The sequence below is a fragment of the Gastrolobium bilobum genome, unplaced genomic scaffold, assembly GCF_033153095.1.
Source record: "Gastrolobium bilobum isolate Gb01-03AN ecotype WA unplaced genomic scaffold, APGP_CSIRO_Gbil_v1 utg13041, whole genome shotgun sequence".
In the NCBI taxonomy this organism is placed as follows: domain Eukaryota; kingdom Viridiplantae; phylum Streptophyta; class Magnoliopsida; order Fabales; family Fabaceae; genus Gastrolobium; species Gastrolobium bilobum.
The window spans coordinates 80,540-97,936 of record NW_026897636.1 but is presented as its reverse complement, the minus strand read 5'-3'; positions in this window follow the sequence as shown (position 1 = coordinate 97,936).

The window sequence follows — 17,397 nt, the reverse complement described above, 5'->3', positions numbered from 1 at the left end:
ATTATCCAACCTTGTGAGATATCTTTTTCAATCCCTTCACGTCTCTTGACGAAATACTCAACGAGTCTACTGAATGTCATCTTGACCAATGCAGTTATAGGCAGATTTCGTGCTCCACGAAGCACCTTATTCACACACTCAGATAGGTTAGTTGTCATATGACCAAACCTACGTCCTGTCTCATCATACGACCTGCACCATTGCTCTTTCGGAATCGCATCCAACCATGAAGCAACTTCAGGATTGTTCTCGATAAATTCCTTGTATCTAATGTCGAAATTTATCTTTGAACATGTGTACCCTGCAAAAAACCATGACATATGCATTGGTTAGTGAATTTCATCAACGTTTTCTTCAAATGGTTGAAAATGTGAGTAATTATACCGTACATTACCTAATTTCATCAACGTTTTCTTCAATTCCACATTCCTAAAACGGGTATTGAAGTTGCTTCCGATGTGACGTAGACAAAATACATGATAAGCATATGGAGGCTGCCACCCTCCGTGATCTTTCACCGCCCTTATGATGCTTCGATGACGATCGGATATTAGACAAATACCATGCCTATGTGTGACATGAAAACGTAAAAGGCTAAGAAACCAGGACCAATCATCCAACCTCTCACCTGGAGGAACAACAACAAAGTCAATAGGGATGGGCTCAGAAATTATTTACAGTATGAAGTGGCAAAGAAGGGTCACATGCTTTCACATACCCCAAAGCAAAATTATTTACTCACCTGGAGGAACAACAGCAAAGGCAATAAGGAGTAGAAATCCATCTCCATCCTGAGATGTTGCAATCAATAGAGTACCTCTGTACTTCCCATACAGATGAGTGCCGTCAATTTGAATTATAGGCTTGCAGTGTTTGAATGCTTCAATGCATTGGTGAAATGTCCAAAAAACCCTTTGAAATACGGCCCTGTCTGTATAAACCCGATGTTCATCAAAACATTGATTTGTATCAAGCTTGAACACAGAACCCACATTCACCTCCGTCATATACTTCAGCCAATTTGGCAAGAATCCGTACGATTTCTCCCAGTCACCAAACAACTTAACGATGGCCTTCATTTTTGCCTTCCAGGCCTTCCTGTACGTTATGTTGTATCCATATGTTCCCTGTATCCTCTCCTGTATCAGAGCTGGTCTTGTGGATGGATCTTCCTTTAATATATCTGGAAAAAAAATTAACTTTACCATATTCTCAATTAATCTGAATCATTAAATACACAGTAGAATACATACTCATTATAGCCGCACAAATGACATTTGAATCCAACTGTCTATGATCCTGTGCTAGGCCTTGATTTAGGCATGTGTGACCTTGACTCCATTTACGGACCACCCAATTAGCTCCCTTCTTCGGCTTAATTGCCCTCATATACCAGGGACAACCGTCAGCATGGTTTTTACACTTCATAACAAATCTTGACTCGTCGCTTTTCTCAACTATGGCTGTCCTGCGCCCCTTCATACAATGTATCTTCACAGCATGTTGCAATTCTGGTTTGGACCCAAATTCTTGTTGCACAAATAACGGATCTCCTAACTTCCAACCTCCGTGCAAGTCATCATCGCCATATAGGATCTCCAACTCGTCATTAGGGTGCGCCCAGTTAATGAATGAATAATGTTGGCTTTCATTCCAGAATGGCTCCTCAGACTCTGCATCTAAAGATCAACTCTCATTTGTCTGAATGAATACCACCACAAATAATAAATTGTCTAAAGCAAATGTTCAAATTTAATAACTTACCACTACTGACTGGGTCGACATGAAGTGGTGACAAGGCTGGGGTACCGAGACTTACGGCGCTCATGTCAGCCTCAAAATTACCGTCCACGTCAGTGTCTGACGAATCACCTTCTGGAATAGCACTTTCAGGTTCTCCCTCATCTTCGCTGTCCACATAGTCCTCGTCTTCATCCTCTTCATCCTCATCCAATGCTACCTGAGGAGGTGCAGAAGATCGTACAACTGTATCTTCTTGACTGGTACAGTGTGCAGTAGTGGTTGTATGCACCAGTAAAGATGAAGATTGTCCAACATCAACTTCAACATATATCTCAATATATTTTAATACTTTCCATTCAACAAACGCATCTGTTACGAACTCCACATCTTCATCATCATTTATATCGTTTCCAATGTAGTATATTGTATCCATATCCACTACAGTCTCTAACCTGGCTATCATGCGGTGGATGGAATGTATGTCTTCTGACCCCATTTTTTGAAGAATTCTCTCCTTTAGTTCATTGCATGTAGTGCCCACTTTGATTTTCATCATTTTTGTTTTTCCTTCAAATCGGACACCGTTCAGACCTTCAAAATGCCTCCCATTGTAGTAAATAACTATAGGAACCATGTTTGGACTTGAACTCATCTTTCACACAAAAATTAGATCTAGGTTTTGGGTTTGGAGGTTGGTTCGGATTTTTGAGCACAAAATGGGAGTGTGGAGATGTAATCTCAATGTCCCACCAAGATTCAGCTTTCTGAAATGATGAGATGAAATATGTGTGATGTTTCGGATTAGAGAGGGTAAGAGAGAGAGATTTGGGGTTTCAAAAACCCTATACCTCGCAACAATGGCCGAAAACCATACATATTGGGGTTTCTGGACGCGATTTACCCGGGTACACTGATCCATACCCGGGTAAATAATTCAACCATTTTCCCAGATTCAAGAACTCTACCCGGGTACACTCCTACATACTCGGGTAGATAAAAAATTTTCACAAATTACCCGGGTAGGTAATGGTGTACCCGGGTAGGCTTCGTGGTCAACGGTCAAACAGGGGCAGATTTGTGTTATGTTTGTTGGGGAGGGTAAATTTTCGAAATAGTTTTGAATGAAGGGCAATTTGGTAATTAATTATTAATTAAGGGTCAAAAAGCCAATCTCCTTCTGTAAAAGCTCTGTTCTGAATCCCTCGTTGAGGCCATGGAGCCAAATTTCTCGGAGCATATAGTCATCGGCATAATGGAGGAGGCTGATAATCCTTTTGAACTCCGCGCGAAACGAAGCTATACTTCCCGTTTGGCGAAGGTTGATCAGCTCCTGGTAAGGCCCACCCAACGTCGCCGCCGTGAACCTCTCCAACACCTCCGCCCTGAAATCCCCCCATGTAGTGTTAGGGTGATGACGTTCCCACACCTGGAACCAATTGAGAGCCAAAACATCCAAAACAATCATGACCGCGTCGAGTTTGTCATGGTCCCCTATATAATTGACCAAAAAATAACGTTCCACCTTCGTCAACCAAGAATAAACATCCTCGCCGCCAAATCTGGGCATTTCGAGACGGAGTGGGCACCAGTCCGGCACTGGTATTGAACAGGGCTGTCCCTATTTTGACGATCCAATTGCAACAATTGCAGAAGCTCACGATGTCTCTCTTCAGCAAGGTCCTCATTCCGACGGAAGCGTTCCTCAATAGCCTCAAAACGTGCATCCATGGTGCGCGTAGCAACCATACACCTCCAAACACAGACGGCGCCAATTGATAAGATCTAAACCAACTTGACAAATTTAAAGAAACAACATAACTCAGCAATCTTTTGGTCCAAAAAGAAAACCTTTCCAGTTTTTTCTTTAATATATTTGACAGAAAATTAAATCATTACAATGCAGAATTCCTTAATGGTCATTGACTAGATTACAATCGAATAACAACAATAAAAGAAGTTTCACTCATACACTTTCGAGAGATGCAGTCTCTCCTATTTCCAAGTCTATTTTTCCAGTCTGTATTTCTATCTCACTGCTTTGCCTTTATTCCTTCTCTTCATCCTGCCACGTCACCATACTGCTTACTCTCTCCCTAACAAACTCCCAACTGCATTCTCCTTTCAAACGTGACTCTCTACACCTTCCAGAAGGCCTTGCACCACATCAGCTTTTAGGAATTACTCCTCTGATTCGCTTCCTACCATAAGTACGCAGCACCTTCGTATCACACTATATCACCTGCTACAATATTGCTGATAGTAAAGGTGTTTATGCACTGAAGAATCGACTGATTTTGGTCCCATAATGTCTTAAATTGATTATTCAGGAAAACATATATTCATGATAGCAGTAGCAGTGATATTAATAACAGCATCGAAAGTTCCCCAAATCCATTCAGAACTCTAAAACAGACACAAATGTGAAAGTATAATATTGAATATTGTATCAATGAGATTGACCAATCATGTTGTATGTGACAATTACCTGGACACCTCACATTCAGAACTCTAAAAAAGACACAAAGGGGAAAGTATAATATTTAGTAATATGGATAATGAAATATAAAAGGGGGGCATAAAAATGGCAACCAGCTGATTGATGACCCAGTTATATCGACATTTCATACCTTAAATGCAGCAGCATAAGCAGCTTGTAAATTTGACATCCCTTCAAAAGGCATGCGGGTCGTTAGTTCCTCCCACAGAACAATTCCAAAGCATCAACCTTGTTGTTATAATGCTTTTTCTCCCCTTGACTCAATGTCACAATACTGTACAACTGCAAAAGTACAAGCTATCATTAAGTAAAAAAAAAATATATTCATAAATAAAACCTACCATATAGATATTCAAAAAACAATATTAGTTCAACTTCAAACTAACCAGCCCCCAGAGGATTTTAAGTATGTATTATCGGCATAAACCTAGGATATATGGCAATTTGATAAATATCCCCTTTCTGATAAGGGAAATGATTCAACTTACTTGACATTTATACTATGTTCCTTCCTTTGAAGAAATTTAAAGAAATGATATGATAATTAGAATGGAACTTACTCAACTGAAAAAATGAAACAACTATCATCATCCTACTGGTTACAGACTTACAACTAATATCTATCAAGCGGCGGGTCCAAGGGAAGCCAGTGGTGGGGGGCCACCACCAATGAGCTAAGTGGATCAAATACACCAAGTGGGTCCGACACCACATCTCAATCCAAAACCTTAAGGCATTGGAGAAGCCCGTGGTGGGTGGCCACCACCAATGAGCTAAGTGGATCAAATACACCAAGTGGGTCCGACACCACATCTCAATCCAAAACCTTAAGACATTGGGTTCATGGATCCTTCCACTTATATACTCTTCACTTAACTCATTACCAACCAATGTGGGACTCATCACATTTGAATATCCCAATAATCTCCCCCTCAAGTGTGAAACCCCAAGCGCAAAGTACTCGACCCGCCTCCTAGCCAATCACCAAGCTAGCTCGAGCCCAACCCGACTCTGATACCAATGTCAGGCGGATCCAGGGGGAAGCCCGTGGCAGGAGAGCACCACCAATGAGCTAAGTTACTCCAAGTACACCAAGTGGGTCTGACACCACATCTCAACCCAAAACCTTAAGACATTGGGTTCGTGGATCCTTCCACTTATATACTCTTTACTTAGCTCATTACCAACCAATGTGGGACTCATCATACTTGAATATCCCAACAATATCCACTTTACGCAATGTAGTGATTACACAAATTCTAGGAAGAACTACATGAACTTTATCAGATACTGATAAAAGACTTTGTCCATCTTTCTGACAAACCCCCAACTCATCTAAATTCAAATATTGCTTGTGTTTATCTTTTTTACTGGTTTCTAGTGTATTGCGTGTAAGTTCAGGTCAAAGCAAACCGATGATTTCAAGCTGAGTCTGCCACTCATCCATGTTATATCACATAGGTACAATACATTATTATTTTAAATTAACAGTGATTACGAATTAAGATTATTAAACATAAAATAAATGCAGTGTTTATTGGACCCTCTGGTGCACATTTTTGGACAGTTGTCAATGAAACAAAAGAATTATGTTCCCAGAACACAACATACCTCTGGTGCCATCCAACGCTAAGTTCCAGTTTCTACAGTCATCATTTCAGTGACAGATTCTTCTCTAGCTAGACCAAAATCAACAAGTTTAACTGACTTATGATTTTCCATAAGCAGCAGACCTCTGCATTGTGACAATTTAAAAATAATAGTTTGAGAGAATCAAACTATTAATAATAAAAATAATCAGTATAGACCTACATTTCAAACTAAAACATTAATGTCACAAACTACTATGATTAGCTGTCATAGAGGGCAAAAGTTCCAATCCACAAATACAAGGTAGTATATATGTTTTAACATGAAGTTAATAGTTTCTTCTTTATTGTTAGAAAATAATATAAATCATTACTACATCATTTATTGTTAAGGATTTGACATAATCTCTTTAATATATATGATGATAATCTTCTCATTTCCTACAGATAAAAACACAATGCGCAAACAAAGGGATTTCAACAAGAACTGAAAGTTAGACCAGTCAGGATTAATTGTTCCAGTAAAGGTGCTAGATGATAATAATCTTCACTGTTATCTGACCGTTGAAGTTAAGATAGTAAAGGTACTATATTGCTCTAAGTATCATACACTAAACAACCATTTTGTTTTTCCACAGAGCCATCAATTTGTACATGTCTGGGGTGTAGTAATATCCAGTGGCGGAGCCACATGGTTCTTTGATGGTGCCTTGGCACCAGCTAATTTTCAAAAATACAACATATTTCCTTTAAAATTTTTGGTATAGCCTTGGTATTGGTTAGGTTTTTAAAAATAATACAATATTGGGACTAGTTAAATTTTACTAGTTGAGTCTTTTGGCACTGGTTAGATCTTGTCCCTGACTCCGTCACTAGTAATATCCCCAGCAATACCGGATTGAAGATGGGTGATACCCTCCTTAATGACAGCAGATTCAAATCTTTGACGCTTTCTAATTGTAGAATTGACCATTTTCTTCAGTTCTTAGTCACAGCTAGCCAACATGTATCTTAGCTTAATATTAATCTCATTCTCAACCAGAACCTTGTGACATGGGATAATTCGACCATCAACAGAATAGCTGATAATCGCTTTCTGAATTACTATCAGCTGGCTTTATTCAACATAGTAGAAGTTCTTTCTCATCTCCAGTTTTATTGGTTAAGAAGCAAAATGGCACATGGCGTATTTGCATTGACTATCGAGCTCTTAATTCCATTACAGTACCCAATCGCTTTCCTATACCTACTATTCATGAGCTATTGGACGAATTGCTTGGTGCTTCTGTTTTCAGCAAGTTAGACCTTAGAGCAGGGCACCATCGAATTAGAATGTTGCCACAAGATGTTCACAAGACTGCTTTTAGGACCCATGAGGGGCATTATGAGTTTCTTGTGATGCCATTTGGTTTAACAAATGCTCCCACAACATCCCAAGCTGCCATGAATTAGATCTTTCGCCCTTTCTTGAGGAAATTTGTCATTATTTTCTTTGGTGACATTCTTATATATAGTGTCACATTACTTGATCATATTCATCACTTGGAACTAACATTTTTATGTTTACAGCAACACAATTTTTTTGATAAACTTAGCAAATGTGCATTCGGGGTGCCTGAGATTTCTTATGTGGGCCATATTGTTTGTGCTTAGGGAGTAAAGGCTGATCCCAAAAAGATTGATGCAATGGTAGACTGGCCCCAACCTCACTCGATCAAACAACTACGTGCCTTCCTCGGTTTGACTAGTTATTACAGGAAATTTGTGAACCACTATGCTGCTATTGCTCAGCCTCTTACAAATATGTTGAAATCCGAGAAGCTCTTTTGGTCACCTGAAGCAAATGTTGCTTTTTTGGCACTAAAATCAGCTATGATTCCACTCCAGTTTTGGGCTTACTTGATTTTTCTGCCTATTTTCTTGTGGAAACTAATTCATCTCAGTTGGGGATTGGTGCTTTTCTAGTTGAGAATGGCATGCCTATCTCATTTTTCAGCAAAAAGTTGGGTATCTGAATTTCCAAGGCATCTACTTATGTTCAGGAATTGTATGCTATAATGGAGGTTGTGAAGAAGTGGAGACATTATCTTCTAGGGGCTCGTTTTATAGTCCGAACTTACTACTAGAGTATCTGTGAACTGCTCTTTTAGACTATTCAAACCCCTGAACAACATCGGTATGTCCATAAACTTTTGGGCTATTCATTTTCAATTGAATATAAACCTGGTACCTCTAATGTTGTGGCTGATGCCTTGTCGAGACAATTTGAGGGTAATGATGCTGGTTCTTTAATGGCTTTGTTGTCTGAGCCAAAGTTTGAGCTTATTGACAGCATAAAGGCAAAGAATGGTTCTGATCGAGAGCTGCTTTCCTTGCACCAGAAATTCTCAGACAGTTTCTTACTTGATTCTTTTTTTACCTGCAAGGATGGTATCATTTATCACAAGGGGCGATTTTATTTAGGGTCTCAATCCTTTATGAAGACAACACTCATGGAGGAAGCTCATTGTAGTCCATTGGGTGGACATGCTGGCTCCCTTAGAACATTTCTTCGCTTATCTGCTTCTTTTCATTGGCAACATATACGCAGAGATGTGACCCTTTGTGTTCAAGAATGCACTATTTGCCAACAGATAAAAACATCTACCTTAGCGCCTTTGGGTTTACTTCACCCATTATCAATTCCGGAAGCTATTTTTGAGGACTTAACACTGAATTTCATCACCAGTTTGCCTCATTCGAATGGCCTTTCTATAATTCTAGTGGTTGTGGACCGCTTATCCATATATGCTCACTTTGTTGGTCTTCCACAATCATTTACAACAGCTGTTGTGGCTCGAGTTTTTTGTGAGCAAATCATCAGGTTACTTGGCTTCCCTCGTTCAATTATTTCTGACAGAGATCCAATCCTTATGAGTAAATTCTGGCAGAAACTCTTCTCTTTGAGTGGTACCGAGCTCAAGACAAGCTCCAGTTACCACCCGCAGACTGATGCTCAATCTGAAGTGACCAACCGCTATTTAGAGCAATATTGGAGGGCATTTTTCTCTGAGCAACATCACTGTTGGTCCTCATTTCTTTGCTGGGAATAATTTCACTACAATTCCTCAGTGCATTCGGCAATTGGCATGTCCCCATCTCAAGCAGTTTATAGGCGTCTTCCCCCTATGATACCACATTACCCTTGTGGCCTAGTTTCCATTGAAGCTTTAGATACACTTCTTTGTCAACGAAATGAAGTGTTGTCTAGCCTGAAGAGTAACTTGATGCGAGCTCAAAATTGCATGAAGAACCAAGCCGATAGGCATCGCCCAGATATCACTTTTTCTGAAGGAGACTTAGTGTTGAGATATATAAAATCATTAATGTAACCTCACCCAACAGCTTAAGCTTTTGGGTTGAATTGGTTCTTTACATGGTATCAAAGCCTCGTGTCCCGAGTTCGATCCTCACCCCCCCACTTTCTCTTGTGGAATTTTCTTAGCACAGGTAGGTGGGCCTGTGCATTATCCACCCTTCAAGTCCAGTGGGCTCTCATGTGAGAGGGCGTGTTAGAGTATAATATAAACCATTAAAGAGGCCCTCACCTAACAACTTAAGCTTTTGGGTTGAATTGGTTCTTTACATGGTATCAGAGCCTCAATGTACCGGGTTCGATCCTCACCGCCCCCGACTTTCTTTCTAATGGAATTCCTTTCTTCGCACAGGTGGGTGGGCATGTGCATTGTCCACCCTTCAAGCCCAGTGGAATCTCGTGTGAGGGCATCACCCAGATATCACTTTTTCTGAAGGAGACTTAGTGTTGAGATATATAAAATCATTAATGTAACCTCACCCAACAGCTTAAGCTTTTGAGTTGAATTGGTTCTTTACATGGTATCAAAGCCCCGTGTCCCGAGTTCGATCCTTACCCCCCCCACTTTCTCTTGTGAAATTTTCTTAGCACAGGTAGGTGGGCCTGTGCATTATCCACCCTTCAAGTCCAGTGGGCTCTCGTGTGAGGGGGGCGTATTAGAGTATAATATAAACCACTAAAGAGGCCCTCACCTAACAGCTTAAGTTTTTGGGTTGAATTGGTTCTTTACATGGTATCAGAGCCTCAATGTACCGGGTTCGATCCTCACCACCCCCCACTTTCTTTCTAATGGAATTCCTTTCTTCGCACAGGTGGGTGGGCATGTGCATTGTCCACCCTTCAAGCCCAGTGGAATCTCGTGTGGGGGGGCGTGTTGAGATATATAAAACCATTAGTGTAGCCTCACCTAATAGCTTAAGATTTTGGATTGAATTGGTTCTTTACATGGTATCAGAGCCTCAGTGTACCGAGTTCGATCCTCACCGCCCCCCCCCCCCCAACTTTCTTTCTAATGGAATTTCTTTCTTCGCACAGTAGGTGGGCCTGTGCATTGTCCACCCTTCAAGCCCAGTGGGGCTCTCGTGTGAGGGGGCGTGTTGAGATATATAAAATCATTAATGTAACATCACCCAACAGCTTAAGCTTTTGGGTTGAATTGGTTCTTTACACTTAGTGCTAGTTAAATTACAACCATATCATTAGCTTTATGTGATACGTAGATCCAGTCAAAAGCTTGCTAAACATTTCTATGGCCCCTTCGCTATTAAAAAGGTTATCAGCCCGGTGGCTTATCAGTTGGATTTGCCTGCCTCTTCGAAGATTCATCCCACATTCCATGTTTCTTGTCTGAAGCCATTTCGTGGTCAGATAGATGATCAAGTTGCTCCTCTGCCTCCCCACGTTGTTGACAACAGACCTGTGCAGCTCCCCATTGCAACCTTGGCAACCCGTACTATTCCTGTTGGAGGTAAGGACAAGAAACAGTTCTTGGTCCAATGGTCTGATACAGTTCCCGAAGATGCTAGCTAGGAGTCAAGTGAAGATTTTATTGCAGCATATCCACACATAGACCTTAAGGACAAGGTCTCTCAGGAGGGAGGGATAGTTGTTACAAGCTTAAATGGTGCTGTTACAAGCCCAAATGAGGTTGGCCCAAGTAGACCCATCAGAAGAAGAGTGAAACCAACATGGTTAAAAGACTTCAAGTATGGTTGGGATACACGTGTGATCAGATAGCTGTACATGTATTACTTACTTGGATATAAAATTTGATTGTTGTATTGATTTGGATTCATCTTGACAATAATACAGAAGCTTCTTTTACCCTTTCTCTTTGATTCCTCTGTTCCTTCTTCTTCTCTTCGATACTGTGTGCATCAATACCCAAGATATAAGAGTAGATAACATTATGCATTAACATCATTTCAGCCATATTCACTCCAAAATCATGCATGCATAATTAAATCAAAATAATTTGACAACTATTGTTTTCGACATACATGCAAGCACAACAAACTACTAAGACTCGTATTCTTCAATATGAATTTTCGTTTCAAAAGTCACACCTAACCAGTCTTAATAACCGAGAATACAAAAAATGAAGGAGCTTTTAACGTACACAATAAAGCGCAAGAACGAATATGCATGAAATTCTTCTTAACTATTTCCACTCACAAATTCAAAACTAGCATTCCAGATATTTCAACCTCATGTATATATTTCAAACAAGAATATTTTTCTATTTTTTTATTTTTTTATTTTTTTTTACCCTTAACCATTCCCTTGTATGTCAAAAGTGTTTAAAATGTATTTTAAATATATGCGTACATATGCGTGTGTTTGTATATCTATCTATATATATAATTTTTTTTTTTGGTAAAAATATATATATAAATTTTCCTACATAGTCAAAGAGGAAATTTTTTTGAGAGGTATATAAGAATAACAAGTTACACCAAATTGACTATTTAGGAGAAATTTTAAATCTTTTTATTCCCCATTATTAATTAAGTACTAAGGTGCTCTTAATTAAATGGAGGTGTTATGATTTCACTCCTCCAATTTTATTGTGAGAGCCTATTTGGTTATTAATGGTGAGTCCAACACATTATTCCGTAGGGACAAGGTTTTTTGCCAGAAGACTTATAGGTTTATGTTTTAGAGCACCATTATTTCTGCAAGCACGATAATTATAATTAATTTGATAAATTTATGAGTATCTTGATAAAAGTTAGACTTGTCAAGCTAATTGTAGTAAGATTAAGTTTAGCATCTGCGCCATGGACCCTGATTTGGGTCATGAATCTCATGATACTAGTACCAAAAGAGAGAATGAATGAAAATGAATGAATGGTTTAATATGAGGTGTTAGAGGAGAAGAAAAACTTAAGTAAATAAATTTTAATAATGTGATTATTTTTGTGATATTTGGTGTATAGATGTAAATTTATTAGTATGCAGTATTTTTTCTATTATTGACTTGTTTTGTATTGGAAAAGTAATTTATAACCGACAGAAAATATGATTTTTTTACTAACAGTAGATATCACATTATTAATATGCTCATACATTTTATAAAATTAAATATCATATCACTTCAAAAAGAAGTAAAATAAAGTTAGCAATCCTCCAATGAAAAATAACTGTCACTTACTAATGAACGCGGAGTTAGTGATGCCTTGCTTGTCCTATCCAAAGAATGAGTGCAGTTTAAGTCATTAGGTTTGGTCTAGTAGTAAGAGATTTGAGTATGTTATATTAGATTATGTGTTCAATTATCACATATATCAAAAAAAAAAAAAAGAATGAGTGCGGTTTCAATTCAACTGACATTTTTTCTTTTTAATTAAAAGCCTGACCTAGTTTATGTCGATTTTAGTAAAATATCTCCCTAGTTCATTCAACCATTGATTTGATATAAAAATCTACAAACCCGTACTTCCACTCAAGCAATAAATTAAAAAATGCAGATAAACACACAAAATTGCGAGTGTTGCATAATCATAACAAACTCTCTAGTTTCCAAGAAGTATCAGTTGTAATACACATCCATATTGAAACTAAACATTTCAGAGATGGATTGTGTAGAATGCATGTTAACTCCCCTTATAGGTATAATGCTCAGCTTTTTCCACTTTCACTTACTAGTGTCATAGTACCATTAATTAGAGTAACATATAATATACTTTTCATTTCATCCTGCACAAGTAACATCCTATCATTAAACTCAAATCTCGTAGGGGTAAACTAAGCTGATAAACTACCCATGAATTAATTAAAAATTAGGAAGAAAATAACAAAAATATAAACATAGTTAGAGAAATGGCATAAACCAACCTGATCAGATGCCTAATGAGCTTAGGCACTAATTATAATGGAAGGAAAGAATGAAGCCACTGCTTGTGCAGGATTAAGGATAAGACCATGGACATGTTCGTTGGGTCAAATTAAACTATGGGCTTTAGTTGCATGCCTAAGTCTTATGGGTTCAGTGGCCCAAGATTAGGCCTAATGTTGAGCCTAGACAAGTTCAAAAAGCCCAATTAAAACAATTCAAGTTAAATTATGTATAATATTTTCAGATGTTTCACTGCTTGTGCAGGATTAAGGATAAGACCATGGACATGTTCGTTGGGTCAAATTAAACTATGGGCTTTAGTTGCATGCCTAAGTCTTATGGGTTCAGTGGCCCAAGATTAGGCCTAATGTTGAGCCTAGACAAGTTCAAAAAGCCCAATTAAAACAATTCAAGTTAAATTATGTTATAATATTTTCAGATGTTCCACTGTCTTAACTCTTAAGGATGCTTAGGATCTCAAACTATGATGAAAAAAGATTCTTTGTCATAAATTCTATGTTGGAGAAGCTGAATCCAAAGAAAACAAGTAGAAATTTCGTAATAGGTGAATAAGTACTTTGGTTGAATTCAATTAATTGGTAGAGAGAGAGGGACAGAGAAAATATTTGTTAAAATGAGAATTTTATGCCTAATCCATTTCTTTGTTATTTCTAATGTACACGAATTCAAATAAACAACTCAATTATCCTATATATTTTTTATCATTTCTAAATTTAAGCTTTCCCTAATAGCACAAGACCCTACAGCTTCTTCCTCATAATTTGACCTCAAATTAAAAAAAAACAAAAACAAAAACAAAAAAGCATAGCACAAAATATTAAGGAAATAAAATGAAACAATCTACATCAAACACAATGAGGGTATCAACTTAATTACATTTAACTTGAAGTTTGATTCTTTTGGAGGAATAGCGATATGACACATAATAATTTGTTTTTCAAAGCAAAATTAATAGTTTAAATTTTCTTTCCTGTTGTGCCAAAATTATAAACAATTCTTCAAGGAAAGAATCAACTTAACACCAGTAGTTTACCTTATTGTGATACGGCTCTTGCTCAATCAAAAGGGCACCTAAGCCCCCCCTCTTTTTTTATTTTGGGATTTTGATGTCTAAGGTTTGGGAGTTTACCTACTATATGTGACCTCTCACTAAAGCACAATGCATTGTTTGCATCAAACAATTCTTCTACAATGAATTGCTCGTGTCTTGTCCATAAATGATAAAAGCTAACGTATTAAACTAATGACATGACATGGACATCATATCTAAAACTCTCTCCTTAATGGTCGTAGCCATCTAATTACACCCTCTTATTGGCCAAACTTTACAAAGACCTCTCTAATCGAATCATTCCAAGCAAAATGATGAAGGTAACACATCACATCGCAATAACTAAATCCCATTTGCATTGTATTATACTTTTTTAAATCTTACTTAGGAGTGCCACTTTTTTATTGTTGATATTTTTACCTTTGATGATGAGATGTGGCTTAAATAAACACAAATTTCAATGACAAACGACATTGGACCTTGTTAAAATAATTTTTAATTAGCTATAATAATCGAATTTCATATTTTATTCAACGTGTCTAATTGTCACTAGTGAAGAAGGGATCGGAAATTATCAAATAAAAGGTTGATTGGGTAAAATAATGTTTTTAAGATTGTACACTATATAAGTCGATGAGAGCACTTACAATTTATGAAGCAGGTTTGAAATTTGAGACTGTTTGTGAATTATTGAGTGAAAAAGTCTCACATTAATTAAAAATGGACTAAGTGAGCAACATGTAATAAGAAGGACCCATGCACTTGATAACTTAAGGTTTTGGATTTGATTATGGTGTTCTAAACTCACTTAATATCGTTATTCACTTGACCCATGGTTAGCGGTCTCTCCCCGCCATGAGCTTCCCCTGCACGGCCCAACAATTGGTATCCGTTGGGAACTCGGCTCCCTCTATCTCGGCTAAGAAGCCTTTACGAAGTCAAACCTAGAGCTAGGAGCTCGGCTCTTCAATCAGAGGTCGACTTGCATCATCATAGTTCGGCTCTTCAATCAAAGTCGGCTTGCATCATCAGGTCGGCCAACGCAGCGAAAAAATGAAAAACACAGAGGAAGAGAGAGAGAGAGAGGGAGGGGGAGAGAGAGAGAGAGAGAGAGAGAGAGAAGAAAACAACAAATTTTAACGTGATAAAATCTTCTCCAATGAGAAGAAGTAAAAACTCACAGGACACTAGTGCAGAATCAAACTTTCACTATAAAAATAATGGGTTACAAAAGATCAAGCGTCAACAATAATGGTGGTACACTCAAACCTCACATATAATATGGTTTTCTCTCAAACTTCCATAAGGAGGTATAACACTCAAGCTTCTCCCTAGAGGTGCTCTCAAAAAATAAAGTTTTGAGTTTTTCATTCAAAACCCTCAAGTCACCATGAAGAAATGCCATCTTCACATCCATTTGCTCTACTTCGAGGTCCATAGAAGCCGCCATGGCTAACACGGTTCGGATTGAAGTCATCTTAACCACAAGAGAGAATATTTTTTCAAAATCAACTCTCTTCTTCTGGTTACAACCTTTCACCACAATCCTGGCTTTGTATCTCGGCTTCTGCCTGTTCTCTTCATTCATGATTTTGTAAACCCACTTGTTCTTTAGAGCTCGTCTTTCTTCAGGAAGCTCGGTCAATTCATAAGTCCGATTCTCGTGCAGAGACTTCATCTCGTTTTGCATTGTCTTTTCCCATTCTTCTTTATTTGAGCTTGTCACAACCTTATCAATACTTTGAGGTTTTCCATCTTCAGCAACAACGGTGTATTCATCAGGTGGGTACCTAGTCGAAGGTCGTCTCACTCGGGTAGAATGTCTGGGTTATTCTTCAGGTTGAGAATCCGGCTCATCATGCTCATCACCAATCTCATCATCTTGGTCCTCGAGACCTCGGTCTTCAATACCTTGGTCATTCTCATCATCATTTTCATCATTCTCTTTATTTTCTCCCCCTGCTTCAACTCAGACAGGAGGGATGGGTTCATCACGTCTGACAGTAACCCTGACTTTGGGCTTCCAGATGTCTTGAATAGTCTCATTCTCATGAAAAACTACATCTCGGCTCCTCACTACCTTCTTATTGATTGGATCCAAAAGTAGAAACTAGAACTCACACCTCGGCAAACCGAGGTAAATGCACTCTTTTATCTTTGCATAGAGTTTCTCCCTTTCATCTTTAGGGATATGCATAAAAGCTTGACATCCAAATATTTTCAATTGATTATAGGCTGTTTTTCGACCTATCCAGACTTATTCTTGAATTTCTCCTTCAAACGGCCATGATGGTGATAGGTCGATTAAATCAATAACAGTTCTGATGGCTTCTCCCCAAAATAATTTAGGCAATCTGCCATTGGATAACATACTTTGAATTTTCTCTTTAATAGTCTAGTTTATCCTTTCAGCAAGTCCATTCAGCTGAGGTGTCTTTGGGGGTGTCTTCTCAAGTCGAATCTCGGCCGCTCTACAATATGCATCAAAAGGGCCACAGTACTCACCACCATTGTCAAATTGGACCACCTTCAATTTCTTTCTAGTCTCCCTTTTGTCGCAATCGGATCGTGACGTGACGGTGGAAAATTGAAAGTTTAAAAACAATGGAGTCGTCGCCAAAGTTTATTTTGGAAAAACCCTTTTTTGAAAGAAAGTTGGTCTTTGAAAAACAGAGATGGATTCGGGAGTCGATTACGAGTAGAAAAGGTATCAGCACCTTATACCGTCCGTTTGAAAAAATGGTTACTTTATACTAATTGTGCAAATTATTGATAAAATTTTAAAAATTTATTTCACCTCAAAGAATTGAACTAAATTGATTAAAGAAAACAAAATTAAATTTATGAAAATTTACTTTTGTACTTGACAGGATGAGTCCCGCTCCGACGTATCCCTCGATGCAATAGGGAACTCAAAGCTACGTCGTTTTGTAAAAAATATTTGTGTGTTGATTGAATTTATTTTTTTAAAAAAATTAATTTTAAATAAAATCATTGGAAAGTTTTGGCTTTGATGATTTATATTTATTTCAATAGTTTTTATTTTTATTATTGTAAATTTTTCAATAAATTTTGAATCACCAAGTCGTCACGGCTAAAATAATTCAAAAGACTACTGGATTAACAAGCTGTCTCAACTCAGGTAATTCTTTTAAATATAGATTTGACGTTATTATTTTGTTATTTATAAATTTTACAATAAATTTTGAATAACCAAGCCGTCACGGCTAAAATGATTTACGAGATAGTTTATTGAGGATGGATGACCAAGCCGTCAACTCAGGTAATCCTTTTAATAAACCG